Here is a 27229-nt window from a genome sequence, read left to right as displayed (position 1 = left end):
GTAAACCAGCAGCCAATTCATTTGTCCAGCGCGCCCTCACATTACTTGTTTTTAGTTTGGTCTGCATAGTGTGGATTTCCAGGTCCACATAGTGAGGGCACCCATTAGGTTTGCTTATAATATTATATACAAATTATAAATGAACGTTATGGTAAGAACTTACCGTTGATAACGTGATTTCTCTTATGTCCACAGGTATCCACAGAATAACATTGGGATATTGTCGAGCGACAGCGAAAATGGCACCAACACGGTCACGAGCTTTCTGGCCTCCCAGGATGCATTGGGGCCTCCACTATATAGTCCCGCCCACTGATTCAGTCAGATCAGTTCTTTCCACAGCGATTATAGGCAGGAACATTAGGTAGAGACCTGTACAGGCGATAAGAACACACATGCACACCCTTCCATACAAGAAGGAAGAGGTTTTTAGTGTTTGTCTAGATCCTCAAATCAGATGCGTCCGGGTGGGATCCCTGTGGATACCTGTGGACATAAGAGAAATCACGTTATCAACGGTAAGTTCTTACCATAACGTTCATTTCTCTGGCTGGGTCCACAGGATTATCCACAGGATAACATTGGGATTCCCAAAGCCATTTTAGTGGTGGGGACGCTCCTGATTGCACAGGAGGACCTTTCGCCCGAAGTCTGCGTCATGAGAGGCAAAAGTATCCAAGGCATAATGTCTGATGAATGTAAGACCATGTGGCTGCCTTACATATCTGTTCTGCTGATGCACCCTGTTGTGCTGCCCAAGAAGGACCTACCTTACGTGTAGAGTGTGCAGAGACATTAGTCGGAATAGGGAGATCTGCATGAGAATAAGCTTCAGATATTACCATTCGGAGCCATCTCGCCAGCGTCTGTTTACTAGCAGGCCAACCTCTCCTATGGAATCCGTAGAGGATGAAGAGGGAATCTGTTTTCCTGATGGCACTAGTACGATCTATGTAGATTTTTAAAGACCGGACCACGTCCAGTGACGCTTCTCCCGCAGATAGTCCCGATACCTGAAAAGCTGGGACTACAATCTCTTCATTCAGGTGAAACTTTGACACCACCTTTGGAAGATAACTAGATCTCGTTCTGAGAACTGCTCTGTCTGGAAAAAAACTTAGGAAAGGAGACTTACATGATAATGCTCCTAAATCTGACACTCTTCTGGCTGACGCCATTGCCAGTAAAAAAAGAACTTTAACCGTTAACCACTTAAGATCTGCTCTCTCAAGTGGTTCAAACAAAGGACCCTGGAGAAATTTAAGAACTAAATTCAAATCCCAGGGAGCTGCAGGAGGAACAAATGGAGGTTGAATATGTACTACTCCTTGGAAAAAAGTACGTACATCCTGTAGGTCAGCAATCTTCTGCTGAAACCATACAGTCAACGCTGAGACTTGCACCCTCAAGGAAGCAACCTTCAACCCCTTATCCAATCCTGCCTGCAGAAAATCCAAAATTCTAGCTACTTTAAAGGCTCTTGGATTGTAATTTTTTCCAGAACACCAATGAATATAGGCTTGCCATATTCTATGATATACACGGGCCGAAGAAGGCTTTCTTGCTCTAAGCATGGTTTGGATTACTTGCTTTGAAAATCCTTTAGCCTCTAAGATAGAGGTTTCAACAGCCACGCCGTCAAAGACAGGCGATCCAGATGACTGTGACAACAAGGACCCTGCATTAACAGATCTGAACGTTGAGGGAGCAGTATCGGTGCTTCCACGGACATTCTCCACAGATCTGTGTACCAATGCCTTCTTGGCCAAGCTGGAGCTATTAGAATGATTGCTCCTTTTGCCTGTTTTATCTTTCTCACTACTCTGGGTAACAGAGATATTGGAGGGAACAGATATGCCAGCTGAAACCTCCATTCTACTGACAGTGCGTCTACCAGGACTGCTCCTGGGTCCCTTGTTCTTGATCCGTACCTCGGAACTTTGTTGTTTAGACGAGACGCCGTAAGGTCTATCTCCGGTAAACCCCATCTGTTCACCAGTGTTTGAAACACTTCTGGGTGTAGTGCCCATTTGGTTTCCTGAATGGTGTGCCGACTGAGAAAATCCGCTTCCCAATTTAGTACACCCGGGACAAATACTGCTGACAATGCTGGGAGATGGAGTTCTGCCCACTTTAGAATGGGAGTTACTTCCTCCATCAGACTCTTGCTGTGAGTCCCTCCTTGATGATTTAGGTATGCTATTGTCTGAGCGGATCTGGACTGGTCTTCCTTGTAGATTGTCCTTTGCCTGAACTAGGGCCAAGTAAATGGCTCTTATTTCTAACAGATTTATCGGCAGGCGACTTTCCCTTGCGGTCCATTTTCCCTGGAACCATAGGCTTCCGAGTACCGCCCCCCAACCTTGCAGGCTGGCATCTGTCGTCAGGACTTGCCACTCTTTTATCCAAAAGGGTCTCCCCTTGTTTAAATGGTCTGTCTGTAGCCACCATGCTAGAGACCTTTTTACATTTACTGGAATCTTTATCATCTGCTTCTTTATTGTTTGATGATTTCCATTCCATTTTGTCAAAATGAGATGCTGCAATGGTCTGGAGTGGAATTGCGCATATTCCACCATGTCGAACGTTGATACCATCAGACCCAACAGTCGCATTGCTGCATGGACTGACATTGTCTGGGCTTGCAACGCTTCCTGAGCCATGACCTGCACCTTGACTATTTTCTTCTCTGGTAAGAGAACTCTCTGTAGGTCTGAATCCAATATGGCTCCCAAATGAACCATCCGCTGTGATGGATTCAGGGACGACTTCTCCCAATTTATGAGCCACCCGTGTCTCTGTAAACAAACTATCGTCTGTTGGAGATGGCTCAACAGTAAATCTTGCGACTGTGCTAAGATTAATAGGTCGTCTAGGTATGGGAATATCCTTATCCCTTGTTTGCGCAGACAAGCTGCCATAACCACCATGATCTTGGTAAACACCCTGGGTGCTGTAGCTAGCCCGAAGGGCAGAGCTTGGAACTGGAAGTGTTCCTTGAGGATGGCAAACCTGAGGTAACACTGATGTGATAGTGCTATAGGCACATGTAGGTAAGCATCCCGCACATCCAGAGATACCATATAGTCTCCCGGTTCCATAGCCAACATTATGGAGCGTAACGTCTCCATGTGGAACTTCGGGATCCATATGTAATTGTTCAACATCTTCAGATTTAGAATTGGTCGATATGACCCATTTGGTTTCTGGATTAGAAACAGATTGGAGTAATACCCCTGTCCCTTTTGTGATGGAGGTACTGGGACAATCACACCTGACTGCAGTAATTTTTGGACTGCTTCTTACAGGGCATTGGCCTTCGACTCTATACGAGACGGGCTGGTGCAAAAAAATCTTTGAGGAGGCTGCCTCCTGAATGGGAACCCATACCCCTGAGATACTACCTTCTGCACCCAGGCATCTGTTGTTGACTGTTGCCATGTGTGTGCAAATTGCAGGAGTCGGCCCCCAACCCTGGAATCCTCCAGGCGGAGGCCCGTCTCTTCAGGCTGAGGGTTTTTGTTCAGGTTTGGAAGCTGGCTTTTTGCTAGCCCACTGCTTCTTACCCCTGGATTTAAATTGGGGTTGTTTAGGCTCCTCTTTACCTTTCGCTTTGCTTTGCCAGCGAAATGAGCGAAATTTTAAACCCTTGGACTTAGGGTTGTAGGTAGCCGGAAATCTGACCTTCTTCGATTCAGCCTCTGACTCTAGGATATCCGATAAAGGTTTTCCAAATAATATATTACCCATGAAAAGCAATGCTTCCAATTCCTTCTTGGACTCCGCATCTGCCTTCCAGGTCCGTAGCCAGACTGCTCTGCGAGCGACTACTGCCAGGGCTGAAGCTTTAGAAGCAACAGTGCCTACATCAATGGCTGCTTCTTCTAAATACTGGGCAGATTGTCTTAAACGGCAAAGACGATCCTCTTGCTCCCTAGTAGGAGAGGGGATGTCATTCTCTAGTTCCTCTATCCATTCGCCCATTGCCTTTGCTACCCAGGCCGAAGCCATAGCAGGTCTTACCACTGCACCCACAAGAGAAAAAATATTTTTCAATAGGCTCTCTACCCTCCTGTCTGTGACATCATTCAAAGAGGTAGATGACAGTGGCAAAGCAGATTTGTGCACGAGTCGCAGAACATGTGCATCTACTTTTGGAGGAACTTCTCTCTTCGAACAATCTCCAGCAGGAAATGGATAATAAGAATCCCATCTCCTAGGAATCTTATACTTTTTACCGGGCGCTGCCCAAGACTCATCCATCATTTCCGTCAACTCCTCTGACGCTGGAAATTCAGCTTTCACTGACTTTGTTCGTTTGAATACAGGTGCTTTTGCTTTTAACGCTGTCTTGGCTGGTTCTTCCAGAGAAAGCACAGCCTTTACTGCATTAATGAGTTCAGCTACATCATCTGAACTAAAGCTCTGCGACTGATCATCATACGGAGTTGAATCTATTGTTTCCGCATCATCATCCGATGTGTCCTCTTGTGTAGTCTGCCATACAGACGTATCTGTCTTAGTCTTACCTACCCCTTGGTTGCTTGTAGAGGCTACTGGAACCAAACCATAGGAAGGGAGCTGCATGTATGGGTTCATAGTGTAATCTAACCCCTGAGGTGGTGCTACTGGAGCTAACCTGTCCGCTATTGAAGACAGAGTCTTTGCGAACATATTCCATGGTGGCTCTACTGGAGGTTGAACTAACTCCTGTTTTTTACTTCGCTGAAAAGCGAAACAGTTTGCACACAAACCCTCATAAGTGACCAATTGAATCATATCAATTACCCCTGACTTACAAGATAAGCATGTTAGGGCTGTAGGAGTGCTTGACAAATTCTCCTCATCACTTTTGCCGCTCACAGACATTTCTGATATTGACTACACAATTTTGTGACTGAACCACACCCTATAATCAGTATATAGAGGTGAAATCAATCTGACCACAGTGCACCTGATTTGAGGGTCAGAACAGGACTGACATTACACAGAAAAGTCAGCACACATACTAGCAGTCAGTCACATGTTAAAGCATTAGACATTGTCATATGAGAATACAACCTCCATAACAACTTATACATAAGTAGGAAATTTGTACTTCTGTTTAACTGGTTCTTTTTCAACATAACATGCAGAAAACACAGTAATATACAGGTCTCATATGCAATAGGTACTAAAAATTAACAGTGCACACTAAGAAGTAGAAGGAATTTTTAGTACTGTATACCCTGCCTCCAGGGAGCGGGATACAGGGAGACTCACCACACTTCCATATCCAAGCAAAGACGCTCGAAAGACGCTGAGTGGATTCAGACGCTACTGGTGTACACTGCCGCTCTTGGTAACTGATAACGGACACGGACGCTCACCAACGGACACGGACGCTGAGCGACTCCACGTGCATGCAGACACTAAAGGCCTGCGACTCGGTCTGGGCGGGTTTATATCCAGTGTACACAACCGCAGCGTCTAAGCTGCGACCGAGTACCCTCGTGGTAGCGTCTGAGCCGGAAGTGAGGTCATTCAGTTCATGAAACGAGAGACCCGCGGGAACTGGCCATGAACTCGGAGGAGGGACGGCCAGGAGAGCGTCTGAAACCCCCTGTTGACTTAAACTCCCAGGATCGCGGCCTCACCTAGTCCTGGCGCCTATGATCCCCGGAGCTTAGCGCTGTCACACTCGAGATGTTCGGCGCATCAACACGCTGTTTGTAGTCTCCACCAAATCAGCGTAGCTGTGTCCTGACCCCTCTAGTAAGAGGAAGTCCATATACTCACTGTCTCCCCATGCTCCGGCCACAGCCTGGTAACGTCTGCTGGACCTGCTAGAACATCCGACACAGACGCCCGTCGAGACAGCACTGTACCGCGAAGGTAAGCGTTGTTGCGACCCGGTGGGGAGTTGTTGGAGCGACTCTTTCTAATACACGTTTAAGACGCTGTTAAGAGAAGTCGCTCAAACAAAAACAGTAAGTCTATAAAAATAAAGTAATGAAAACTTGAGGCTGCTTTCACAGCAGCCCTGTGACCATGCGGCTTCCTGCCGCACCAAGCAAAAAACTGATCTGACTGAATCAGTGGGCGGGACTATATAGTGGAGGCCCCAATGCATCCTGGGAGGCCAGAAAGCTCGTGACCGTGTTGGTGCCATTTTCGCTGTCGCTCGACAATATCCCAATGTTATCCTGTGGATAATCCTGTGGACCCAGCCAGAGAAATATACTATAGTGCCCACAGAATTTTATCAATTCATCTATGCCAGTATTTGTACAAATCAGGCCTGTTACAAAATGAAGTGTCCTATGTATAGGCTATTGGGTCTATATGAAATAAAATAAATATCAGACACTCTAAGTTGTGCACAAATGCATGTCATACAAATAGGACAATGGGGGTCATTTCCGACCCGATCGCTCGCTGCAGTTTGTCGCAGCGTAGCGATCGGGTCGGAACTGCGCAGTGCGCTGGTGCATGGCAGTCGTCGGTGCCCAGCAATCGCCTCTGAGACAGAGGCGGTCGCTGGGCGGGAGGGGGCTGAACGGCGACGTTAAGCCGCCATTTAGTAGGCGCGGTACGGCCAACGCAGGCATGGCCGGACCGTTGGGGGGGCATGGCGCAGCGGCAGCGAGACACAACTCCCGGCCAGCCGCAGGAGCTGAGCTGGCCGGGATTTACTCCACAGATACAAAGGCATCACCTCTGTGCGATGCTTTTGTATTTGTGGGGGGGGGTGGGGGGGAGGGGGCGGACTGACATGCGGGGCGGACTAGCCCTGTGCTGGGCGTCCCCCCGCATGTCTGAGTTTACGATCGTAGCTGTGCTAAATTTAGCACTGCTACGATCAACTCGGAATGACCCCCAATGTGTCTTAATAAGTTAAAATAGGATTTTAAATACCTACCGGTAAATCCTTTTCTCGTAGTCCATAAGGAATATTGGGGACACATTAGGACGATGGGTATAGACGGGGTCCAAAGGAGCCAGTGCACTTTAAATTTATTCAACTGGGTGTGCTGGCTCCTCCCCTTTATGCCCCCTCCCACAGGCAGTTATAGGTAAAACAGTGCCCGATGGAGAAATGACATACTTAAGAGAAGGAACATAACAACAATAAGTGTGGTGAGATTTACACACCAGCACACCACAACATAACTGGGCCAACAACAGCTGGCAACATAAACAGCAAAAGCTGAACAGGTAACACATAACAGAGAACCTGCAGAAAGTCACCGCACAGAGGCGGGCGCCCAATATCCCTTATGGACTACCAGAAAAGGATTTACCAGTAGGTATTTAAAATCCTATTTTCTCTAGCATCCATAAGGGATATTGGGGACACATTAGTACGATGGGGATGTTCCAAAGCTTCCAGAACGGGCAGGAAGGTGCAGAGACATCTGCAGCACCGCTTGCCCAAACTGGGTATCCTCTTTGGCCAGGGTATCAAACTTGTAGAACTTCACAAAGGTGTTCTTCCCCGACCAGGTAGCCACTCGGCACAGTTGTAGAGCCAAGACACCACGGGCAGCCGCCCAAGATGACCCCACCGATCTTGTAGAGTGGGCCTTCAGAGACCGTCATCAGAGGTTCAAACGAGGAGGACTGCAGAAATCGTAACACCACATCCAAATCCCAAGTTGCCGTAGGCGGCACAAATGGAGGTTGTATGTGAAGCACCCCTTGCAAGAAGGTCTGAACTTCAGGCAGCATAGCCAACTTCTTTTTGAAGAAGATTGAAAGAGCTGAAATCTGAACCTGAATGGATCCCAGACGTAAGCCATTATCCACTCCAGCCTGCAGGAAATGAAGAAATCTACCCAAGTGGAATTCGGCAGATGGAAATGTGCGTTCCTCGCACCAGGAGACATATCTCCGCCAGATATTATGATAGTGTTTTGACGTCACAGGTTTCCTGGCTTGCACCATAGTGGCAACCTTTTTGGAAAGTCCCTTGTGTGCTAGGATGTTCCGCTCAACTTCCATGCCATCAAACGAAGCCGCCGTAAGTCCAGGTAGACGAATGGACCTTGCTGAAGAAGATCCCTTCATACTGGCAGAGGCCAAGGGTCTTCTATGGATATGCCCAGAAGATCCGCGTACCACGCTCTCCGGAGAAAGCAGAATTGCTTGTACTCCTTGATGCGGGATCCTCTTGAGCACCTTTGGGAATCAACGGAATCGGAGGAAATACATAGACCAGCTGGTAAGGCCAAGGCGATGTCAGTGCATCCACTGCGCATGCCTGTGGGTCTCTGGTTCGCAAGCAATAGCAGAGAAGTTTCTTGTTGAGGCGAGACGCCATCATGTCGATCTGGGGGCAACTCCACCTGTCGATGAGCTGTTGAAACACCTGAGGATGTAGGCCCCACTCCCCTGGGTGGAGATCGTGGCGACTCAGGAAGTCTGCTACCCAGTTGTCCACTCCCGAAATGAAGATTGCAGACAGTGTTCTTGCATTTCTTTCCACCCAGAGGAGTATTCTTGATACTTCTCGTATGCAGGCACGGCTTTTTGTCCCTCCTTGTCGACTGATGTACGCCACAGCCGTGTCGTTGTCCGACTGTACCTAAATTGCCTGATCCCGGAGCAGAAGGGAGGCCTGAATCAGAGCATTGTAGATAGTCCAAAGTTCCAGGATGTTGATCGGAAGTAGGGCCTCTTGAGCAAACCACCTACCTTGGAACTGCACCCCTTGGGTGACAGCTCCCCATCCTCTCAGACTCGCATCCGTCGTGAGGAGGATCCAATCCTGAATCCCGAAGCGTGGCCTGGGGTGACAGTTGAATCATCCGGTGCATCTAAAGATGGGAACTGGACCACTTGTTCAGGATGTCCAATTGAAAGGGTCTGGCATGGAACCTTCCATACTGAATGGCCTTGTACGAGGCCACTATCTTTCCCAACAATCTTATGCAAATATGAATGGATACTCGAGTTGGTTGGAGAACCATGCAAACCATTTCCTGGTGAGCTCTCACTCTGTCCTTTGGGAGGAACACTTTCTGCGCTACAGTATCCAGTAGCATTCCCAGAAACAGGAGCCACTGAGATGGCTGTAGGTGGGACTTCTGTAGATTGAGGATCCACCCATGGTGTGACAGAAGGTGGATAGTGCGATCTATATGGAGCAGTAGAAGCTCCCTGGAACTCGCTGTTATCAGGAGATCGTCCAGGTAAGGGACCACGTTGACCCCCTGGATTCTGAGCTAGAACATCATTTCCGCCATCACCTTCATGAACACCCTCAGAGCTGTAGACAGACCGAAGGGTAACGACTGGAGCTAGTAGTGATTGTTCAGCAGGGCAAACCTCAGATAGGCCTGATGAGGAAGCCAAATTGGGATATGGAGGTAGGCGTCCTTGATATCCAGGGACACTAGGAGGTCCTGTAGTTCCTGGTCTGTGATCTCTGCTCTCAAAGATTCCATCTCTAATTTGAAAACTTTTAGGTAAGGATTCAAGGGCTTCAGATTCAAAATTGGCCTCACAGAGCCGTCGGTTTTGGCACTACGAACAGACTGGAGTAGTAACCTTGTCCTTACTGTTGCAGGGGTACTGGAACAATGACTTGGGACTGGACCAACTTTGTGATGGCCAGTAGTAGTGTAACACGCATATTTTCCAAAGCTGGTAAGCTTGATTTGAAAAATCGTTGGGGAGGAGCACCGTCGACCTCCAGCCTGTAAACCTGAGAAATAAGGTACCTTACCCAGGCGTCCTGGCAGGAACTTTCCCAGATGTGGCTGAAGTGACGTAACCAAGCTCCCACCTCGAGATCCTCCTGGGGTGGGCGGGCACTGTCATGCTGTGGTTTTGCGGAAGCTGAACTGGTGCTCTGCTCCTGAGAACCGGCAATGGCTGGTTTCTTAGGTTGACCTCTGGTGCTTCTAGCTGCATTGGATGCACCTCTGGCCCTAGATCGAAATCTGGTGGACCGAAAGGACTGAGTAGATGGTCCCGGGTAGGTACGTCTAGCAGGCGGAGCCCCTGAGGGAAGAAACGTGGATTTTCCAGCAGTAACTTTGGAGATCCATGCGTCCAATTTGCCTCCGAAGAGCCATTCACCTGTAAAGGGAAGAGATTCCACATTGCGTTTGGAGTCAGCGTCTGCAATCCACTGACGCAACCATATGGCTCTGCGTGCTGACACAGCCATAGCAATGGTCCTAGCATTAATATTGCCAATCTCTTTTAGGGAGTCACAGAGGACTCTTGCCGTGTCCTGAATGTGTTTTAGGAAAGTTACCGTAGTAACCAGGGTCATGTCACCCGAGAGACCCTCCTGAATTTGAGTAGCTCAGGAATGAATTGCATGTGTCATCCAGCAACCTGCAATGACCGGTCTTTGAGATATACCTGCAGCAATGTAGATAGATTGCAGTGTGGTCTCAATTTTTCTATCGCCCTGGCCCTTTACTGTTAAGGAGCACGGAGCCCAGATTACCGCCTTCTTAGAGAGGCGAGAGACTGAGACGTCTACAGCCGGAGATTCTTCCCAGAACTTTCTGCCCTCAGGGGCAAAGGGGAATGTATGCAAAAACCGTTTTGACACCTGATATTTCTTATCTGGATTTTTCCAGGCTAGCTTAAATAAATCATCTAATTCTTTAGAATCAGGAAATGTGACAGTCAGTTTGTCTTGAGGGAGGAAAAACTACTGCTGGTTAGTAGCATCCTCTAGGTGGAGCTTTAGCACATCCCTTATAGCTAAAATGAGGGGTTCCATACCCTGTATAGGAGTGCAATCCCCACATATGGGATCCACATCATCCCCATCATCCTGTATATAATCATCAGTATCTGATAGAAGAGCAGGTAAAGCACGTTTATGTGGACCTGCAGTAGAGAGGGGGGGATGGGGAACATCAGCCCTGGCAGCTAGATCTGCTACTGATTGTTGCAGTTCTTGTGTTTTGTGGGCATTTGCAGTGAGCTGAGATGATATATCAGACATCATAGTTTTGATTGCATCCAGCCAGGAAGGCTCGTGACCCTCCCCCACATTCTCCTCAACGTTTTGTGAGGACTGACTACACTGCTCACATGAAATGGAACCAGATGAGAGTGGGGAGAATCTGGTGCTACACATACTGCATAACTTGTGTTTTACCATGATGAAAAGTAACACACAACAATACACATACAACACAGACTGTTTTTCAATGCACGCCTGACCTATTGCATGTGAGAGGAGACACAGAAGAAGAAAAGGCACCAGCACACCCAATGCTAGAGAACACCAGTGAGGCTGTCAGCGTTTTTATATCAGTGAAAACTGTTTGTTTAAAACGATTTCCCCTTTAGGAATAAGTGACATAGTAACATAGTAAATGAGGTTGAAAAGAGGCAAAATGCCCATTGCGTTCAACCTGTATTTTGTATTAAGTTGAGTTGATTTTACTGTACTTGCTGAAGAATGTTTTATGCTAGTTAACAACTACAATCATGTTACACCCGGTATTAACAACATCAATATTTTAAATGTTGTAACCTTGGATATCCTTTTCAATCAGAAATTCATCCAATCCCCTTTTAAATGCATTTACAGAGTCCACCATTACAACCTTCCCAGTCAAGGAATTCTAAAGCCTTATTGACACAGTGAAGAACCCTTTCCTCCGTTGCGTACAGAATTTTCTCTCCTCCAGTTTCAGCGAGTGCCCACATGTCCTAAACAGAGTTCTTTTAAATAAATAATTCCTCTGATAACTCTTTGTAGTGTCCCTTTACATATTTGAAGACATTTATAATGTCTTCTCTTAGATGCCTCTTTTCCAGTGTATACAATCAACCTAGTAAGCCTTTCCTCATAATCCAGTCCATCTAGCCCTTTAATCAATTTAGTAGCTCGCCTTTGAACCCTTTCGAGTTCAACGATATCGGACGTACCAATGATTTGTACAGTGGCAGGATTACATCTTCGTCCCTTGTCTCAATTCCCCGTTTTATGCACGCTAGCACCTTACTTGCCTTCTTTTGTTGCGCTCTGACATTGTATACGGTTATTGAGCTTATTATCTATGAGTACCCCTAAATCTTTTTCCAAAACTGTTACCCCTAGACTTTCCCCATTTAATATGTAGGATGCAAGTTTGTTTTTAGTCCCGAATGCATAACCTTGCATTTTTCTATATTGAACCTCATTCTCCATTTAAATGCCCAGATTTCAAGTTTAGATAAGTCATTCTGCAGAGACTCCACATCTATTTCTGAATTAATTACCCTACACAGTTTAGTATCACCTGCAAAGATTGACACTGTGCTTTCCAGGCCTATTTCTAGGTCATTGATAAATTTGTTGAACAGTAATCGCCCGAGTACGGACCCCTGTGGTATTCCGCTGACTACTGGTGTCCAGCTTGAGGACTTCCCATTGACCACTACTCGCTGTACCCTGTTATCCAGCCAGTTACTTATCTATGTACAAACAGTTTTTCCTAGGCCAAGCTCTTTTAATTTGATGATTAGTCTCCTGTGAGGCACTGTGTCGAAGGCTTTTGCAAAATCTAAGTATACCACATCCACTGCTTTTCCTTGGTCAAGATTGTCACTCACTTCCTCGTAGAAGTTAACTAAATTAATTTGACATGATCTGTCCCTCACAAACCAATGCTGGTTCTTGCTAGTAATCTTAATGGTCTGCAGATACTCCTGTATGCTATCCCTTAGAATTCCTTCCAAGATTTTCCCCACTATAGATGTCAAACTAACCGGTCTGTAGTTACCTGGATTATTTTTGGATCCCTTTTTAAATAATGGCACTACCTCTGCTATACGCCAATCCTTCGGTACCATGCCACATCTAATTGAACTATTGAAAATCAAGTATAGGGGACTTGCTAGTTGTGACCTAAGCTCCATAATAACCCCCGGATGAAGTCCAACCGGGTCAGGTGATTTATTAATCTTTATTTTGTGTAATCTCTCCCTGACTACTTCTTCATTTAAACAAGTATCTAACCACGAATCCTTACTGTCACTATCGCTATGCACTACTCCCACTGTCAGTTCTTCTCTGGTGAACACTGATGAAAAAAATTTGTTCAGTATTTCGGCTTTTGATTCGTCATCATTTAACAATACTCCAAATTCATCTTTTATTGGACCTATGTTCTCCTTTTTTAACCTTTTACTGTTTATGTATTAAATTTTTTTTTCGGGATTGCTTTTACTCTCTATAGCAATTTGCTATTCGAATGTGCACAAATAGCGGCTCTCCCCCTAAACTACACCCGGTACCAGTGATCCAGCGTGTGTCACAGTCCGGAGGAGCTGTATGAGGCTGCTGCTGCTTATGCAGAGGAAGGTGCCAAAATGCAGCTGAGCCTGTACAGATGTAGCTCCGCCCCCGTAATGGCGCCAGAGCTACTGAATATATTTATATTGTCCATGTCTCCAAAACATGTAACCTCACATGAATGCTTAGTTCAGCCCACCGCTAGCCAGATTTACACAGGGGCTATAGTGGGTCCCCCCCAGGAGGGACCCGTATGCCTCACCCATGTGACAGCCGTACCATGAACCGGGGGACTACCATAGCCCCCGGTTTGTGCTCACCACCGACGTTCACCTTCAGGCATCTATTAGGGGTGTGCGGCAGGCTGCGGTTGCGACTGCCAAGGCGCAGTGCCCCACTGAACTAACAACCCCTCAGGATGGTGTCCTGCAGCAGGGAAGCAACTCTGCACCTTGCAAGGCCAGTAACCACTCCCCCCCCACCCCTAGCTCCCACGGCGCAGGTATGCTGTTCTCCAAACAGTATACCGAAATAAACAAAAGTTTAAAATAAAATGAAGAAAAAGAGTGTGCATCCTATCCTGAGGGCACTTTTCTCTAAACTGCATGTGGGAGGGGGCATAGAGGGGAGGAGCCATCACACCCAGTTAAAGAAATTTAAAGTGCACTGGCTCCTTTGGACCCCGTCTATACCCATCGTACTAATGTGTCCCCAATATCCCTTATGGATGCTAGAGAAATAATATAATTAAGATATAGTATGAGGTGATCTTTATCTCAAGATATGTTTACCCACACCCACTGTTATATACTTTACATATGTGTCCTCATACTTCTAGCCTCAATACTCCATGTAGTGGGAGATGCCTGGCATGAGTGAGCTGACAGGTCAAGTGTCTATGAGCCTGATTCAGAGCTGATCGCTGCTGTGCACAGCAGGCGATCGGGTCTGAACTGTGCATGCGTATGCACCGCAATGAGCAGGCGCGTCAGTGCGCAGCACTGGGATGGTGCGAACAAAGCAATCGCATGAGCGATTGCAAGGTGACTGACAGGATGAGGCCATTTGTGGGTGGCAACTGACCGTTTTATGGGAGTGTCCAGAAAAACGCAGGAGGATCCAGGCATTTGGAAGGAGGGTTTCTGACGTCAGCTCGATCTTCGCAGTGGCTGAGTAAGTCCTGGACTGTGCAGAGACTGCACAAACTTTTGTTTGTGCAGCTCTCTGCACATGTGATCGTACACCTGCACAGTGAATTCCCCCTCCCTCTGTATGCGGCGACCACCTGATCGCAGGGATGCAAAAAACGCACCCTAGCGATCAGGTCATAATTAGGCCCCATGTGTCTTAGTTGCAACGCAATGTAACTAGGAGCACCGGGAGACTGTGCTGATTAATTTGATATGCAACACTTGTATATCTGTGTGTGACTGAGTCTATATATAAAAGCACAACAGTCACTGCATCGTAGCACTTCATATGCAGATTCAGAGACCCAGTTGCACACTTCAATATGTGACAAGAGTCACATATCAAATTAATCAGCAGAGTCTCCTGGTGTACCCTAGTGGCATTTCGTTGCAACTTAGATGCATTTTTTTTTACAAAAAAAATGTAAAAAAGTTACCCAACACTAGCAGTGTTTCACAGGATAAGATCTGCCATGAGCAGCTATTTAGCATGACTGCAACAAAGATGTATTAGGACACATCTGTATCATGACGCACTTCAAAGTAGGTGAGGTTTGTACTGAATGCATGTTATACCTTGTAAAATACAATATAAAATCTAATTATGATCACCATCCAGCAAGAGACTGAGTACCTCTTGGCTTTCCAAGATGTCCTATAGCCCATGTTAGGTATGGGGTATGGGGGCTTAGGGTTCGGGATGGGGTATGGGCAATGGCATATCTATAATGCATTCAAGGTGTGAATAGCCACCGTGCCATTTTCCCAGAGACATGCGGATACTCATTAGACTCTAGAACAGCGCTAAAGTCTACTAGTGTCAATGCTCAGCATGCCAGCTTAAAGAGGAAGTTGGGTAACGTTAAAATGAAAATTCTTACCGGGAGTCGGCAAAATTCTGTCTATAGGCATCTGCTGGGATTTTGTACTCACAATGTTTGTACTGTATGGGATATTTGTACAGCTATCTTACATTTGTTTATATGATACCTACAGTATCCCTGTTTACGTCTTAAAATGATTGTTAGATATAGAATTGCACCAATAAAAAGATGCTTTTTTTGCGCTTGGCAATACACAAGAGACAATTGGTTTTAAGCTTTACTTGATAAACTTTTTTTTTTGTATAAAACAATACTAATTTGTACATGGACAGTCATTTTCATGTTACATAAATGATGTTGTGAAGGGCATTTTAATTTAGTGCTTGTTATGCTATTTTGTGATGACAAAAGACAGGTGCAGACTCTGTTACGTAAAGAGCATAAGGGAGACATCAACAAGCATGGCAAGTGACGGAGTGGGAGAAAAGCACGGTATTTAAGCAGAGGATTATGAATTAACCACACCTCAGACATAACACTGTCGGAAAACACTGGGCAGAGGTGGTGTATTGCTGAAGCCAGAGGATCAGGTAAGGCTATTAAGACTCGAGTACAAAGGATGTTTACTTATCCTGCATAAATTGCAACATCTGTTGACACCTTCCTAATAACAATTTGCTTAATTGTTTTTGCTTTCAGGATTAGAAGAGAGCGAAAATAGTATGGCCGTAAAACAAACACATGTTTAAAGCAAGAAGCATGTGACCAGAAATAATAACCTCTCATTTCCAGTGTAATATTAAGTATAATTTATGTACAATTTTGACAGTGTGTTCATTTTAAGAGCCTTTACCTACTGATGTTGAGCTAGTGTTAAATCAGGGTTGGTTCCCATTAAAATAGAGGAATAATGAGAGTGGGATCCACCTGCTACAATAGAAACCAGAGCTTGGTGTCATCCAGTGGAAAGTCAGTGGAAATCAACAGGAGGTTCTCTGGATGGGGGTGCAAAAAAACAGACAGGCCCTTCCCTCACAGAGATTACAGCCATGCCCCTCTGGGCTGTGATTTATTGTTTCCTTATACTAAAAATAGTAAGTAGAATGTTAAATTAACATTTATTGGAATAAAAACTCCCAAAACCCACATCAGCAATTTATAATAGGATTATAATAAGAATATCATCCTGCAATCCAATAAAAATATTGTCAAAATTCTTGAATCCAAAGACAAATGTTCTTGATTTGTAATATATTGGGGTTTTCTTCTTGTGTGTCGTGAAAATTCTTCCCAATTTTCAAATAATGAGTTATATAATTTGAAATGCAATTTAATTATTAGGGGGTTATCCTATTGCCAGCGGTAATTTACCACACTGTAAAAACGTGAAATGATCCAATTATAGCTAATTTTTTTACCATGCAGTAAATTACTCTGTATAGCGCAGAAACACATAGGTTCCGTGAATAGCCGCGGACCTATGTGTTTCAGCGGCAGTCATTGCGGCTTCTGAGAAGAGTTACTGTATATCGGGATTTGTTCTTGCCTGCATGAGGTAGGCGAACCAAACCCCCGATAAGTGCCAATGCCAGGGACTTATATGATAGCTCTGTGCACGATAATTAGCTAAGGCTAACTGAATACCGGCCCTACTGTAATTCATTGGAAAATTGCCTTATAATCTAAAGGACCCCCTTCCCTCCCTACTACCACAGTAAACAAAGCAAACGGCACTGATAGGAGCCTTGCACAGACTGACTGAACTAAACTGGCTGAGAGCAACCCAGACCCTCAGTCAATCAGGGCTGACCTGTGCTAGCTATGATGTCATTGCCTGGCAGTGAATGGAGACTTCTACGGGCTGAATGTTCTGCAATATATTAGTCCACTAGGTGAATTGACACCCTAGTCTTCATGCTTTAATTCTAACAATAGAGACTAAATATCTATGGATGTTGGTGAAAAAGTTAAGAATGGCGGGTTGCTTCATTCTCGTAAATGGCCTATTATTTTCAAATTTAATTTACTTCAGTACCACAAACCAAATAAAAGAAATGGTCTATTGGAATAAAGTGTACAAATATAGCACAATTCTGATGTAACTGCTCTGGCTAACCCCTAGTGGGCTCCCAATGAGATTACGGTAATGAAAATACTCAAGTGTGGTGAAATGCGTTAAACATAATGAAATGGAATAAACAGCATTAAACAAAAAAACAAACAAAACAGGAACCATATACTGCTACACCACTATTAATCACAATCTGTTGTTTGCGTCCAAGGTATGGACACAAAGAACAGATTGGATTTATTTCTACATGTGATTGCTTGCTTCGTACTTGAGTTCAAAAAGCAAATCAGGCACAGCATTTAAATGCCAATCAGTAAGGGCCACGCAAGAAGTACCATCTTTAGCAATTACAATTATGAACCTTTATTACATTCCGCTAGAGAAGAGGTGGAGTTAATGTTAAACATGTTTTTTAATTAGCTGCATATGTAGTTAACTGAAGCCCTATACATGTTTTTCAAAGCAATGTCACTCCGTCTTGAATTTATGCTAACAGTTGTTTGCTTTAACCAACATCTATTCTATTAGCTTGCATAGCTGCCTCAGATTATATAGCTACCTCATAAATGAATTACCCTTCCAGGAAATAATGCCTCTTAGGATATTTTGGCTTCCTGACTAGAAATTGCTCATCAGTGGTTCCACTGTTTGTTAAGAAAACTTTACTTTCTATCATGGCCATGAATAATAAAAAATTTCAGAACCAATCATTCATCTAATAATCCTACAAACACAGGGTCACTGGCTACAGTATATTGAAAATTGTTTTTATTCTGTATCTTCTACATAACTACATTCCTATTAAATAAGAGAATTCTGTTAACCGCTCATGGAGCTACACAGCTGCAGACCGGTCAAGGGTCCTATGTTGACCCTTGTCCAGCCATTGAAGGTGCCTGCAATGGGCACATGAGCGTCAGAACTGGACAATTGAACAATGGAAGATGGTGTCCTTGGGCCAAATGTAATAGAGTGGGAGTTTCAGAAAGTTAGAGATTTGGTAAGGTTTTTCAGTTTTTTTTAAAAGTGGCAATCATTTACACAGCAAATCCAGGTTGATCTTGCTGTGTAAATGATTGCCACTTAAAAAAAAACCCTGCAAAACCTTACCAAATCTCTCACTTTCTGAAACTCTCACTCTATTACATTTGGCCCATGGTCTGATGAATAACATTTCCTTTTACATCATGTGGATAGCTGGGTATGTATGCAATGTTTGCCTGGGGAAGAGATGGCACCAGGATGCACTGTGGGAATAATGCAAGCCAGCAATGTTCTGCTGGGAAAGCTTGGTCCTGGCATTCATGTGGTATTACTTTGACCCATACTACTTTCCTAAGCAATGCTGCAGGCAATGGTATTACCTGATGGCAGTGGCATCTTTCAGCAAGCTAACGTGCCCAGACAAACTACAAACAATGTTCGGGAATGGAATATGACAAAAAATTCAAGGTGTTGACTTGGCCTTCAAATTCCCCAGATCTTAAACCAATCAAGCATCTCTTGGATGTGCTAGAAAATAAGATTTTACTTACCGGTAAATCTATTTCTCGTAGTCCGTAGTGGATGCTGGGGACTCCTGCCTACAATAAGAAGTCATTTGTAATTATACTCCATTTGAAAAGAGACACTGCAGGTCTCTATTGATAACATAGTATGGTTACAATATAGCAAGAGACCTTGCTTAGATTTAGCAACATTTGTATCAAGATAACTTGTGGGCACCAGGTGTAACATTTAAATGTAACCATGATGTCTAGCAGGATGAAAGCACAGAATTAATATCCATGCTGGGAAAGATTGTCCCTATTTAACAATAAAAGGCTCATAGATAATCAAGGGCAATTATTGTTCACAACAACACGATAAGGTGGATATAGATATAGGAAGAATCATATTACCAATAAGGGAGTATATAACAAAAATAAAAAATACATGTATAGAGATATATAATTATATCCTAACTTTTTCTTCTTAGGAACACAACATTGGAATACTATGTAGAATATTAATTAATGACAGGCAGCACACGGCTTTGATTTTAATCTTCTTTATTATTTGACACCAGGACAAATAAATTCTTTCTTTTTCTTTATTTGTCCATTTTTCTGATTCACGTCTATTATTCTTTATTGTTTTTATATTTCACTTTTACGGCCCAATATAGGGTCATAATACTTCATATGGGACATTAATAAAGTTGAGTTATTCCATATGGGTATTGGTAGGTACTACAAATCAAGTGTGAATATATACATATATATATAATAAAAGTATAAAGACACAGATTTGATATCAAAAATCTTTATTGGTCTTGGGAAATAAGAGTGCACCCAGAGAAACTGATCCCCTTTTTCTTACCTTGTTTGTATGTACTTTAGGATTAGTGGGTAGCACCAGTCTGCAAGCATGTATCTGTAATATTTATAGTTACTGAGAGACTATATTCCTGTGACCATTATCTATCTAATTAAAATCAATCTGGTGCGGGATTTCCTTGTTTCTTTTGAATGCTGGGGAGTCCGTAAGGACCATGGGGAATAGACGGGCTCCGCAGGAGACATGGCACTTTAAGAAAGAATTTGGATACTGGTGTGCTCTGGCTCCTCCCTCTATGTCCCTCCTCCAGACCTCAGTTAGAGAAACTGTGCCCGGAAGAGCTGACAGTACAAGGAAAGGATTTTGGAATCCAGGGCAAGACTCATACCAGTCACACCAATCACACCGTATAACTTGTGATAAACTTACCCAGTTAACAGTATGAACAACGGAGCATCAGATCAACCCTGATGCAACTATAACATAACCCTTATTTAAGCAATAACTATATACAAGTATTGCAGAAGAAGTCCGCACTTGGGACGGGCGCCCAGCATCCACTACGGACTACGAGAAATAGATTTACCGGTAAGTAAAATCTTATTTTCTCTAACGTCCTAGTGGATGCTGGGGACTCCGTAAGGACCATGGGGATTATACCAAAGCTCCCAAACGTGTGGGAGAGTGCGGAGGACTCTGCAGCACCGAATGAGCAAACACAAGGTCCTCCTCAGCCAGGGTATCAAACTTGTAGAACTTTGCAAAAGTGTTTGAACCTGACCAAGTAGCCGCTCGGCAAAGCTGTAATGCCGAGACCCCTCGGGCAGCCGCCCAAGAAGAGCCCACCTTCCTAGTGGAATGGGCCTTAACTGATTTTGGCAGCGGCAATCCAGCCGCAGAATGAGCCTGCTGAATCGTGTTACAGATCCAGCGAGCAATAGTTTGCTTTGAAGCAGGAGCACCCAGCTTGTTGGAAGCATACAGGATAAACAAAGACTCTGTTTTCCTGACCCTAGCCGTTCTGGCTACATAAACTTTCAAAGCCCTGACCACATCAAGTAACTCAGAATCCTCCAAGTCACGAGTAGCCACAGGCACCACAATAGGTTGGTTCATATGAAAAGATGACACCACCTTTGGCAGAAATTGCGGACGGGTCCGCAATTCTGCCCTGTCCATATGGAAAACCAGATAGGTACTTTTATGTGACAAAGCCGCTAATTCTGACACACGCCTAGCTGAAGCCAAGGCTAATAGCATGACCACCTTCCACGTGAGAAATTTTAACTCCACGGTCTTAAGTGGCTCAAACCAGTGTGACTTCAGGAAACTCAACACCACGTTAAGATCCCAAGGTGCCACTGGAGGCACAAAAGGGGGCTGAATATGCAGCACTTCCTTTACAAACGTCTGAACTTCAGGTAGAGAAGCCAGTTCTTTTTGAAAGAAAATGGATAGGACCGAAATCTGGACCTTAATGGAACCCAATTTTAGGCCCAAAGACACTCCCGACTGTAGGAAGTGAAGGAAACGGCCCAGCTGGAATTCCTTCGTAGGGGCATTCCTGGCCTCACACCAAGCAACATATTTTCGCCATATACGGTGATAATGTTTAGCCGTCACGTCCTTCCTAGCCTTTATCAGCGTAGGAATAACCTCATGCGGAATGCCTTTTTCTGCTAGGATCCGGCGTTCAACCGCCATGCCGTCAAACGCAGCCGCGGTAAGTCTTGGAACAGACAGGGCCCCTGTTGCAGCAAGTCCTGTCTTAGAGGCAGAGGCCAAGGGTCCTCTGTGAGCATTTCTTGCAGCTCTGGATACCAAGTCCTTCTTGGCCAATCCGGAACAATGAGTATTGTTCTCACTCCTCTTCTTCTTATGATTCTCAGCACCTTGGGTATGAGAGGAAGAGGAGGAAATACATAGACCGACTGGAACACCCACAGTGTCACTAGTGCGTCTACAGCTATCGCCTGAGGGTCTCTTGACCTGGCGCAATACCTCTGTAGCTTTTTGTTGAGGCGGGATGCCATCATGTCTACTTGTGGCAGTTCCCACCGACCTGCAATCTGCGCGAAGACTTCTTGATGAAGTCCCCACTCTCCCGGGTCGAGGTCGTGCCTGCTGAGGAAGTCTGCTTCCCAGTTGTCCACTCCTGGAATGAAAACTGCTGACAGTGCTCTAAGTGATTCTCCGCCCAGCGAAGAATTCTGGTGGCTTCCGCCATCGCCACCCTGCTCCTTGTGCCGCCTTAGCGGTTTACATGAGCCACTGCGGTGATGTTGTCTGACTGAATCAGCACCGATTGGTCGCAGGGTCTCCGCTTGACGTAGGGCGTTGTATATGGCCCTTAGTACCAGGATACTGATGTGAAGGTAAGTGTCCTGACTTGACCACAGCCCTTGGAAATTTCTTCCCTGTGTGACTGCTCCCCACCCTCGGAGGCTGGCGTCCGTGGTCACCAGGACCCAGTCCTTAATGCCGAATCTGCGGCCCTCGAGAAGGTGAGCACCCTGCAGCCACCACAGGAGAGACACCCTGGCTCTGGGGGATAGGGTGATTAGCCGATGCATTTTTAGATGTGATCCGGACCACTTGTCCAACAGATCCCATTGAAAGGTCCTCGCATGGAACCTGCCGAAAGGAATGGCCTCGTATGATGCCACCTTCTTTCCCAGGACTCGCGTGCAATGATGCACCGACACCTGTTTCGGTTTTAATAGGTCTCTGACCAGTGTCATGAGCTCCTGAGCCTTCTCCATCGGGAGATAAACCCTCTTCTGGCCTGTGTCCAGAATCATGCCCAGGAAGGGCAGACGAGTCGTAGGAACCAACTGCGACTTTGGAATATTTAGAATCCAACCGTGCTGTTGTAACACTTCCCGAGAGCGTGCTACGCTGATCAGCAACTGCTCTCTGGACCTCACCTTTATGAGGAGATCATCCAAGTATGGGATAATTGTGACTCCTTGCCGTCGCAGGAGCACCATCATTTCCGCCATTACCTTGGTAAATATTCTCGGTGCCGTAGAGAGACCAAACGGCAACGTCTGGAATTGGTAATGACAATCCTGTACCACAAATCTGAGGTACTCCTGATGAGGTGGATAAATGGGGACATGAAGGTAAGCAACCTTTATGTCCAGAGACACCATAAAATCCCCCCCTTCCAGGCTTGCGATGACCGCTCTGAGCGATTCCATCTTGAACTTGAACCTTTTCAGGTATATGTTCAGGGATTTTAAATTCAATATGGGTTTGACCGAACCGTCCTGTTTCGGTACCACAAACATGGTCGAATAGTAACCCTTTCCTTGTTGAAGGAGGGGAACCTTGACCACCACCTGCTGAAGATACAATTTGTGAATTGCAGCTAACACTATTTCCCTCTCTAAGGGGGAAGCTGGCAGGGCCGATTTGAGGTAACGGTGGGGGGGGGGCATCTCTTCGAATTCCAGCTTGTATCCCTGAGACACAATCTCTATAGCCCAGGGATCCACCTGGGAGTGAACCCACTCGTGGCTAAAATTTCGGAGACGCGCCCCCACCGGGCCTAGCTCCGCCTGTGGAGCCCCAGCGTCATGCGGTGGATTTAGTGGAAGCCGGGGAGGATTTCTGTTCCTGGAAACTAGCTGTATTGTGCAGCTTCTTTCCTCTACCCCTGCCTCTGGCAAGAAAGGACGCACCTCGGACTTTCTTGCCTCTTTGTGATCGAAAGGACTGCATTTGGTAATACGGTGCTTTCTTAGGTTGTGAGGGAACATATGGCAAAAAATTTTACTTTCCAGCCGTAGCTGTGGAGACCAGGTCCGAGAGACCCTCCCCAAACAAGTCCTCACCCTTGTAAGGTAAAACCTCCATGTGCCTTTTTGAGTCGGCATCTCCTGTCCATTGCCGAGTCCACAGGACCCTTCTGGTAGAAATCGACAGTGCATTTATTCTAGAGCCCAGTAGGCTAAATGTCTCTTTGAGCATCTTTCATATATAGGACAGTGTCTTTTATATGCCCCAGGGTCAGTAATATAGTATCCTTGTCCAAGGTATCAAATTCCTCAGATAAGGTATCCATCCATGCTGCTACAGCACTACACATCTAGGCCGACACAATCGCCGGCCTTAGTAAGGTACCTGAATGTGTATAAATGGACTTTAGGGTACCCTCCTGCTTTCTATCCGCAGCATCTTTTAGGGTGGCCGTATCCTGTGACGGCAGGGCTACCCTCTTGGATAAGCATGTTAAAGCTTTGTCTACCCTAGGGGAGGATTCCCAGCGTAACCTGTCTGTTGGCGGGAAAGTATACGCCATAAGCATCCGTTTGGAAATCTGCAGTTTTCTATCTGGAGATTCCCAAGCCTTTTCACATAACTCATTTAACTCATGTGAAGGGGGAAAGGTCACCTCTTGCCTTTTTTCCCCATACATATAAACCCTCTTGTCAGGGACTGGGGTTTCCTCTGTGATGTGCAACACATCCTTCATTGCTATAATCATGTAACGGATGGCTTTAGCCATTTTAGGCTGTAACTTTGCATCATCGCCATCGACACTGGAGTCAGAATCCGTGTCGATATCTGTGTCAACAATTTGGGACCCTGACGGACTCTGCGACATAGGATCAGGCATGGGCTGAGACCCCGGCTGTCCTAAGGCTTCAGCTTTATCCAACCTTTTATGCAAGGAAGTAACATTATCATTTAAAACCTTCCACATATCCATCCAATCGGGTGTCGGCGCCGTCGGCGCCGACCCCACATTCATTTGTTCCCGCTCTGCTTTCACATAGCCTTCCTCGTCAAACATGCCGACACAAGCGTACCGACACACCACACACACAGGGGATGCTCTTTTTGAAGACAGTTCCCCCACAAGGCCTTTTGGAGAGACAGAGAGAGAGTATGCCAGCACACACCCCAGCGCTATATGTCCCAGGAACCACACAGTAAAGTGTTAACCTAGTAGCTGCTGTATATACTGTTTTTGCGCCAAAATTATGTGCCCCCCCTCTCTTTTTACCCTCTTTTACCGTGATTCTGCAGGGGAGAGCCTGGGGAGCTGCCTCTCAGCGGAGCTGTGGAGAAAAAATGGCGCTGGTGAGTGCTGAGGAAGAAGCGGCGGGCTTCTGTCCCGCGTTTCTGTGTAAGAATATGGCGGGGGCCCATGCATATATACAGTGCCCAACTGTATATATGCCCACTTTTGCCAAGAGGTCTCTAATTGCTGCCCAGGGCTTCCCCCCCTGCGCCCTGCACCCTACAGTGACCGGAGTATGTGGGTTTTGTGTGGGAGCAATGGCGCACAGCTGCAGTGCTGTGCGCTACCTCATATGAAGACTGGAGTCTTCTGCCGCCGATTTCGAAGTCTTCTTGCTTCTGTCACCGGCTTCTGTCTTCCGGCTCTGCGAGGGGGGCGGCGGCGCGGCTCCGGGATCGGACGACAAAGGGTGCGATCCTGTGTACGATCCCTCTGGAGCTAATGGTGTCCAGTAGCCTAAGAAGCAGGACCTATCTTCAGTGAGTAGGGCTGCTTCTCTCACCTCAGTCCCACGCTGCAGAGAGTCTGTTGCCAGCAGATCTCTCTGAAAATAAAAAAACCTAACAAAATACTTTCTTTTTAGCAAGCTCAGGAGAGCTCACTAAGTTGCACCCAGCTCGTCCGGGCACAGATTCAAACTGAGGTCCGGAGGAGGGACATAGAGGGAGGAGCCAGAGCACACCAGTATCCAAATTCTTTCTTAAAGTGCCCTGTCTCCCGCGGAGCCCGTCTATTCCCCATGGTCCTTACGGAGTCCCCAGCATCCACTAGGACGTTAGAGAAAACAAGTCAAAGCCATGGGGCCCCACCTTGCAACTTACAAGATATAAAGGATCTGCTGCCAATGTCTAGGTGCCACAGGACACATTCAGAGGTCCTGTAGAGTCCATGCCTCAAGGGGTTAGATATGTGCACAAGGGGGGCCTACACAATATAAGGCAGGTGTATGTAATGTTTTGGATGAACAAAGATAAAAGTGCCTAAACTGGTGTGCCTCATGACTGCATGCTCGCTTGTGAATGGTCGTGCAACTGTCAGCACTACAGATTTTCTCATTATGTGCTCTTCATGTATGGGTCCGAGCCGTGCATGCGATTATGAGTTGGTATACCAGTACCTCCAAAAGTGAATGTGAACAATGAGCCTTGATGGCAGAATAGGGTTTGCTTGCAGCTGAAATTAATCTGCCAGATGTCAGTACTAGGAAGCTGAAAGTACCAGCACTGTGTCAACAGTTTTTCAAAAACAGATCCAAAGGATTTCCTTGCAGTGTGGAGCCACTTTGGGAAGCTATCCAGATGGTAAGGGTCAACATCTCACAAGAGGTCTTCCATCCATATATAATTAATATTCCTTGGATATATATTACTATTCAATGGATCACATTTTCACATTTGTTACTAAGCACCAGAAGCCTCTTTATCTATATGTATCTTTCAGAAGTAGATGCCATACATTTAAGTATAATGCATATAACTGTGGGAGAGCAAATACCACAGAGAAAAGTAACCCCATGGGGGTTCAGATTGAGCAATAAGCAAATGATTGGCCATTACAACTTGGATTTCTGCAGTGTGCTGCCAGTTTTAATTATTGCTTGCTTGATGTGATGAGTTAAGGACCGTATTCACGGCCCGATTTGGGGAGAGATGTGTGCTCAGCGGGTGAAATGAGCAACCTGCTAGATTGAGTGGTCTGAGTGATTCAATATTTCATAAAGCCAAATACATTGTACTCACTCTAAGGGGCATAGTCTATTGGTTGCTCATTTTCCTAAAATCTTGCATTGCTGAGCTTTCCTGCTCGTTTTTTTGGTTTATTTTTTTTTAGAGCAAGTCCAATTTTTCCTAAAATCAACCTTTTTAGGAAAAATTGTTTGGACCTGCTTTTGAGCCCCTAAGACACCTTCCCACAATGACTAATTGAGCAATTGGAAGTCTCCATTTAGTTTAGTCTATAATTACTTACCTTCTGCAAAGCTGTCTTCTTCCTCCGCCGCGCCTACATGCTGAAAGATCCTTCCTCTTGTCTTTCAGAATCCACTCTATTAGGCTGGGGAGCTGCACTGACAGGTACTGTATCTGATCCCTGCACCCCCTCCCATCCTTTTACCTGTCCCCCACACCCTGCACCAGGCACTTGCACCCCACTAAAGCCCTCACACCCCTCTGATCCCTGCACCAGGCCCCCATACCCCCAAAAAGTTTGAGACCATATTTTTAAAATTGAATACTGGGAGTGTTCATAGCCGCTGCATAGAAAAATGGTTGCGATGCCCGCATATTTTTTACAGTAAAAATGACAAGGGCAATTGAATATGCCCCTAAGACCCCCTTCAAGGGTACACACGAGAACTCAACTAGTAAGCAGAAGAGAATTAAAATTAGGAGCAGAGAGAAAGCAGATGTGAAACATATATTTATACACCATCACTCCCACAGTCATGCCCAAGACAAAATCATCATAAAAAGATGAAAAAAAATAAGAATTTACTTACCGATAATTCTATTTCTCATAGTCCGTAGTGGATGCTGGGGACTCCGTAAGGACCATGGG

General features: G+C 45.6%; 1 protein-coding gene across 7 annotated transcripts in view; it reads right to left on the bottom strand.

The window, feature by feature from the left end:
- The window catches only part of LOC134927671 (cytochrome c oxidase assembly factor 1 homolog), a 386285-nt gene that overhangs the window by 82562 nt on the left and 276494 nt on the right, over nucleotides 1–27229 (bottom strand). For 6 of the 7 annotated variants that reach the window (XM_063922458.1, XM_063922457.1, XM_063922464.1 and 3 more), the window contains one exon: nucleotides 18858–18905. The exons of the other annotated variant lie outside the window; for it this stretch is intronic. The gene's annotated coding sequence lies outside the window, so the exon portion shown is untranslated. The remainder of the gene's footprint in view (nucleotides 1–18857; nucleotides 18906–27229) is intronic. 7 annotated transcript variants of the gene reach the window in all.

The sequence above is a fragment of the Pseudophryne corroboree genome, chromosome 5 (genome assembly GCF_028390025.1).
Source record: "Pseudophryne corroboree isolate aPseCor3 chromosome 5, aPseCor3.hap2, whole genome shotgun sequence".
Classification (NCBI taxonomy): domain Eukaryota; kingdom Metazoa; phylum Chordata; class Amphibia; order Anura; family Myobatrachidae; genus Pseudophryne; species Pseudophryne corroboree.
Note: the sequence above shows the minus strand (reverse complement) of the source record. Positions and strands in the feature narration are given on the sequence as shown.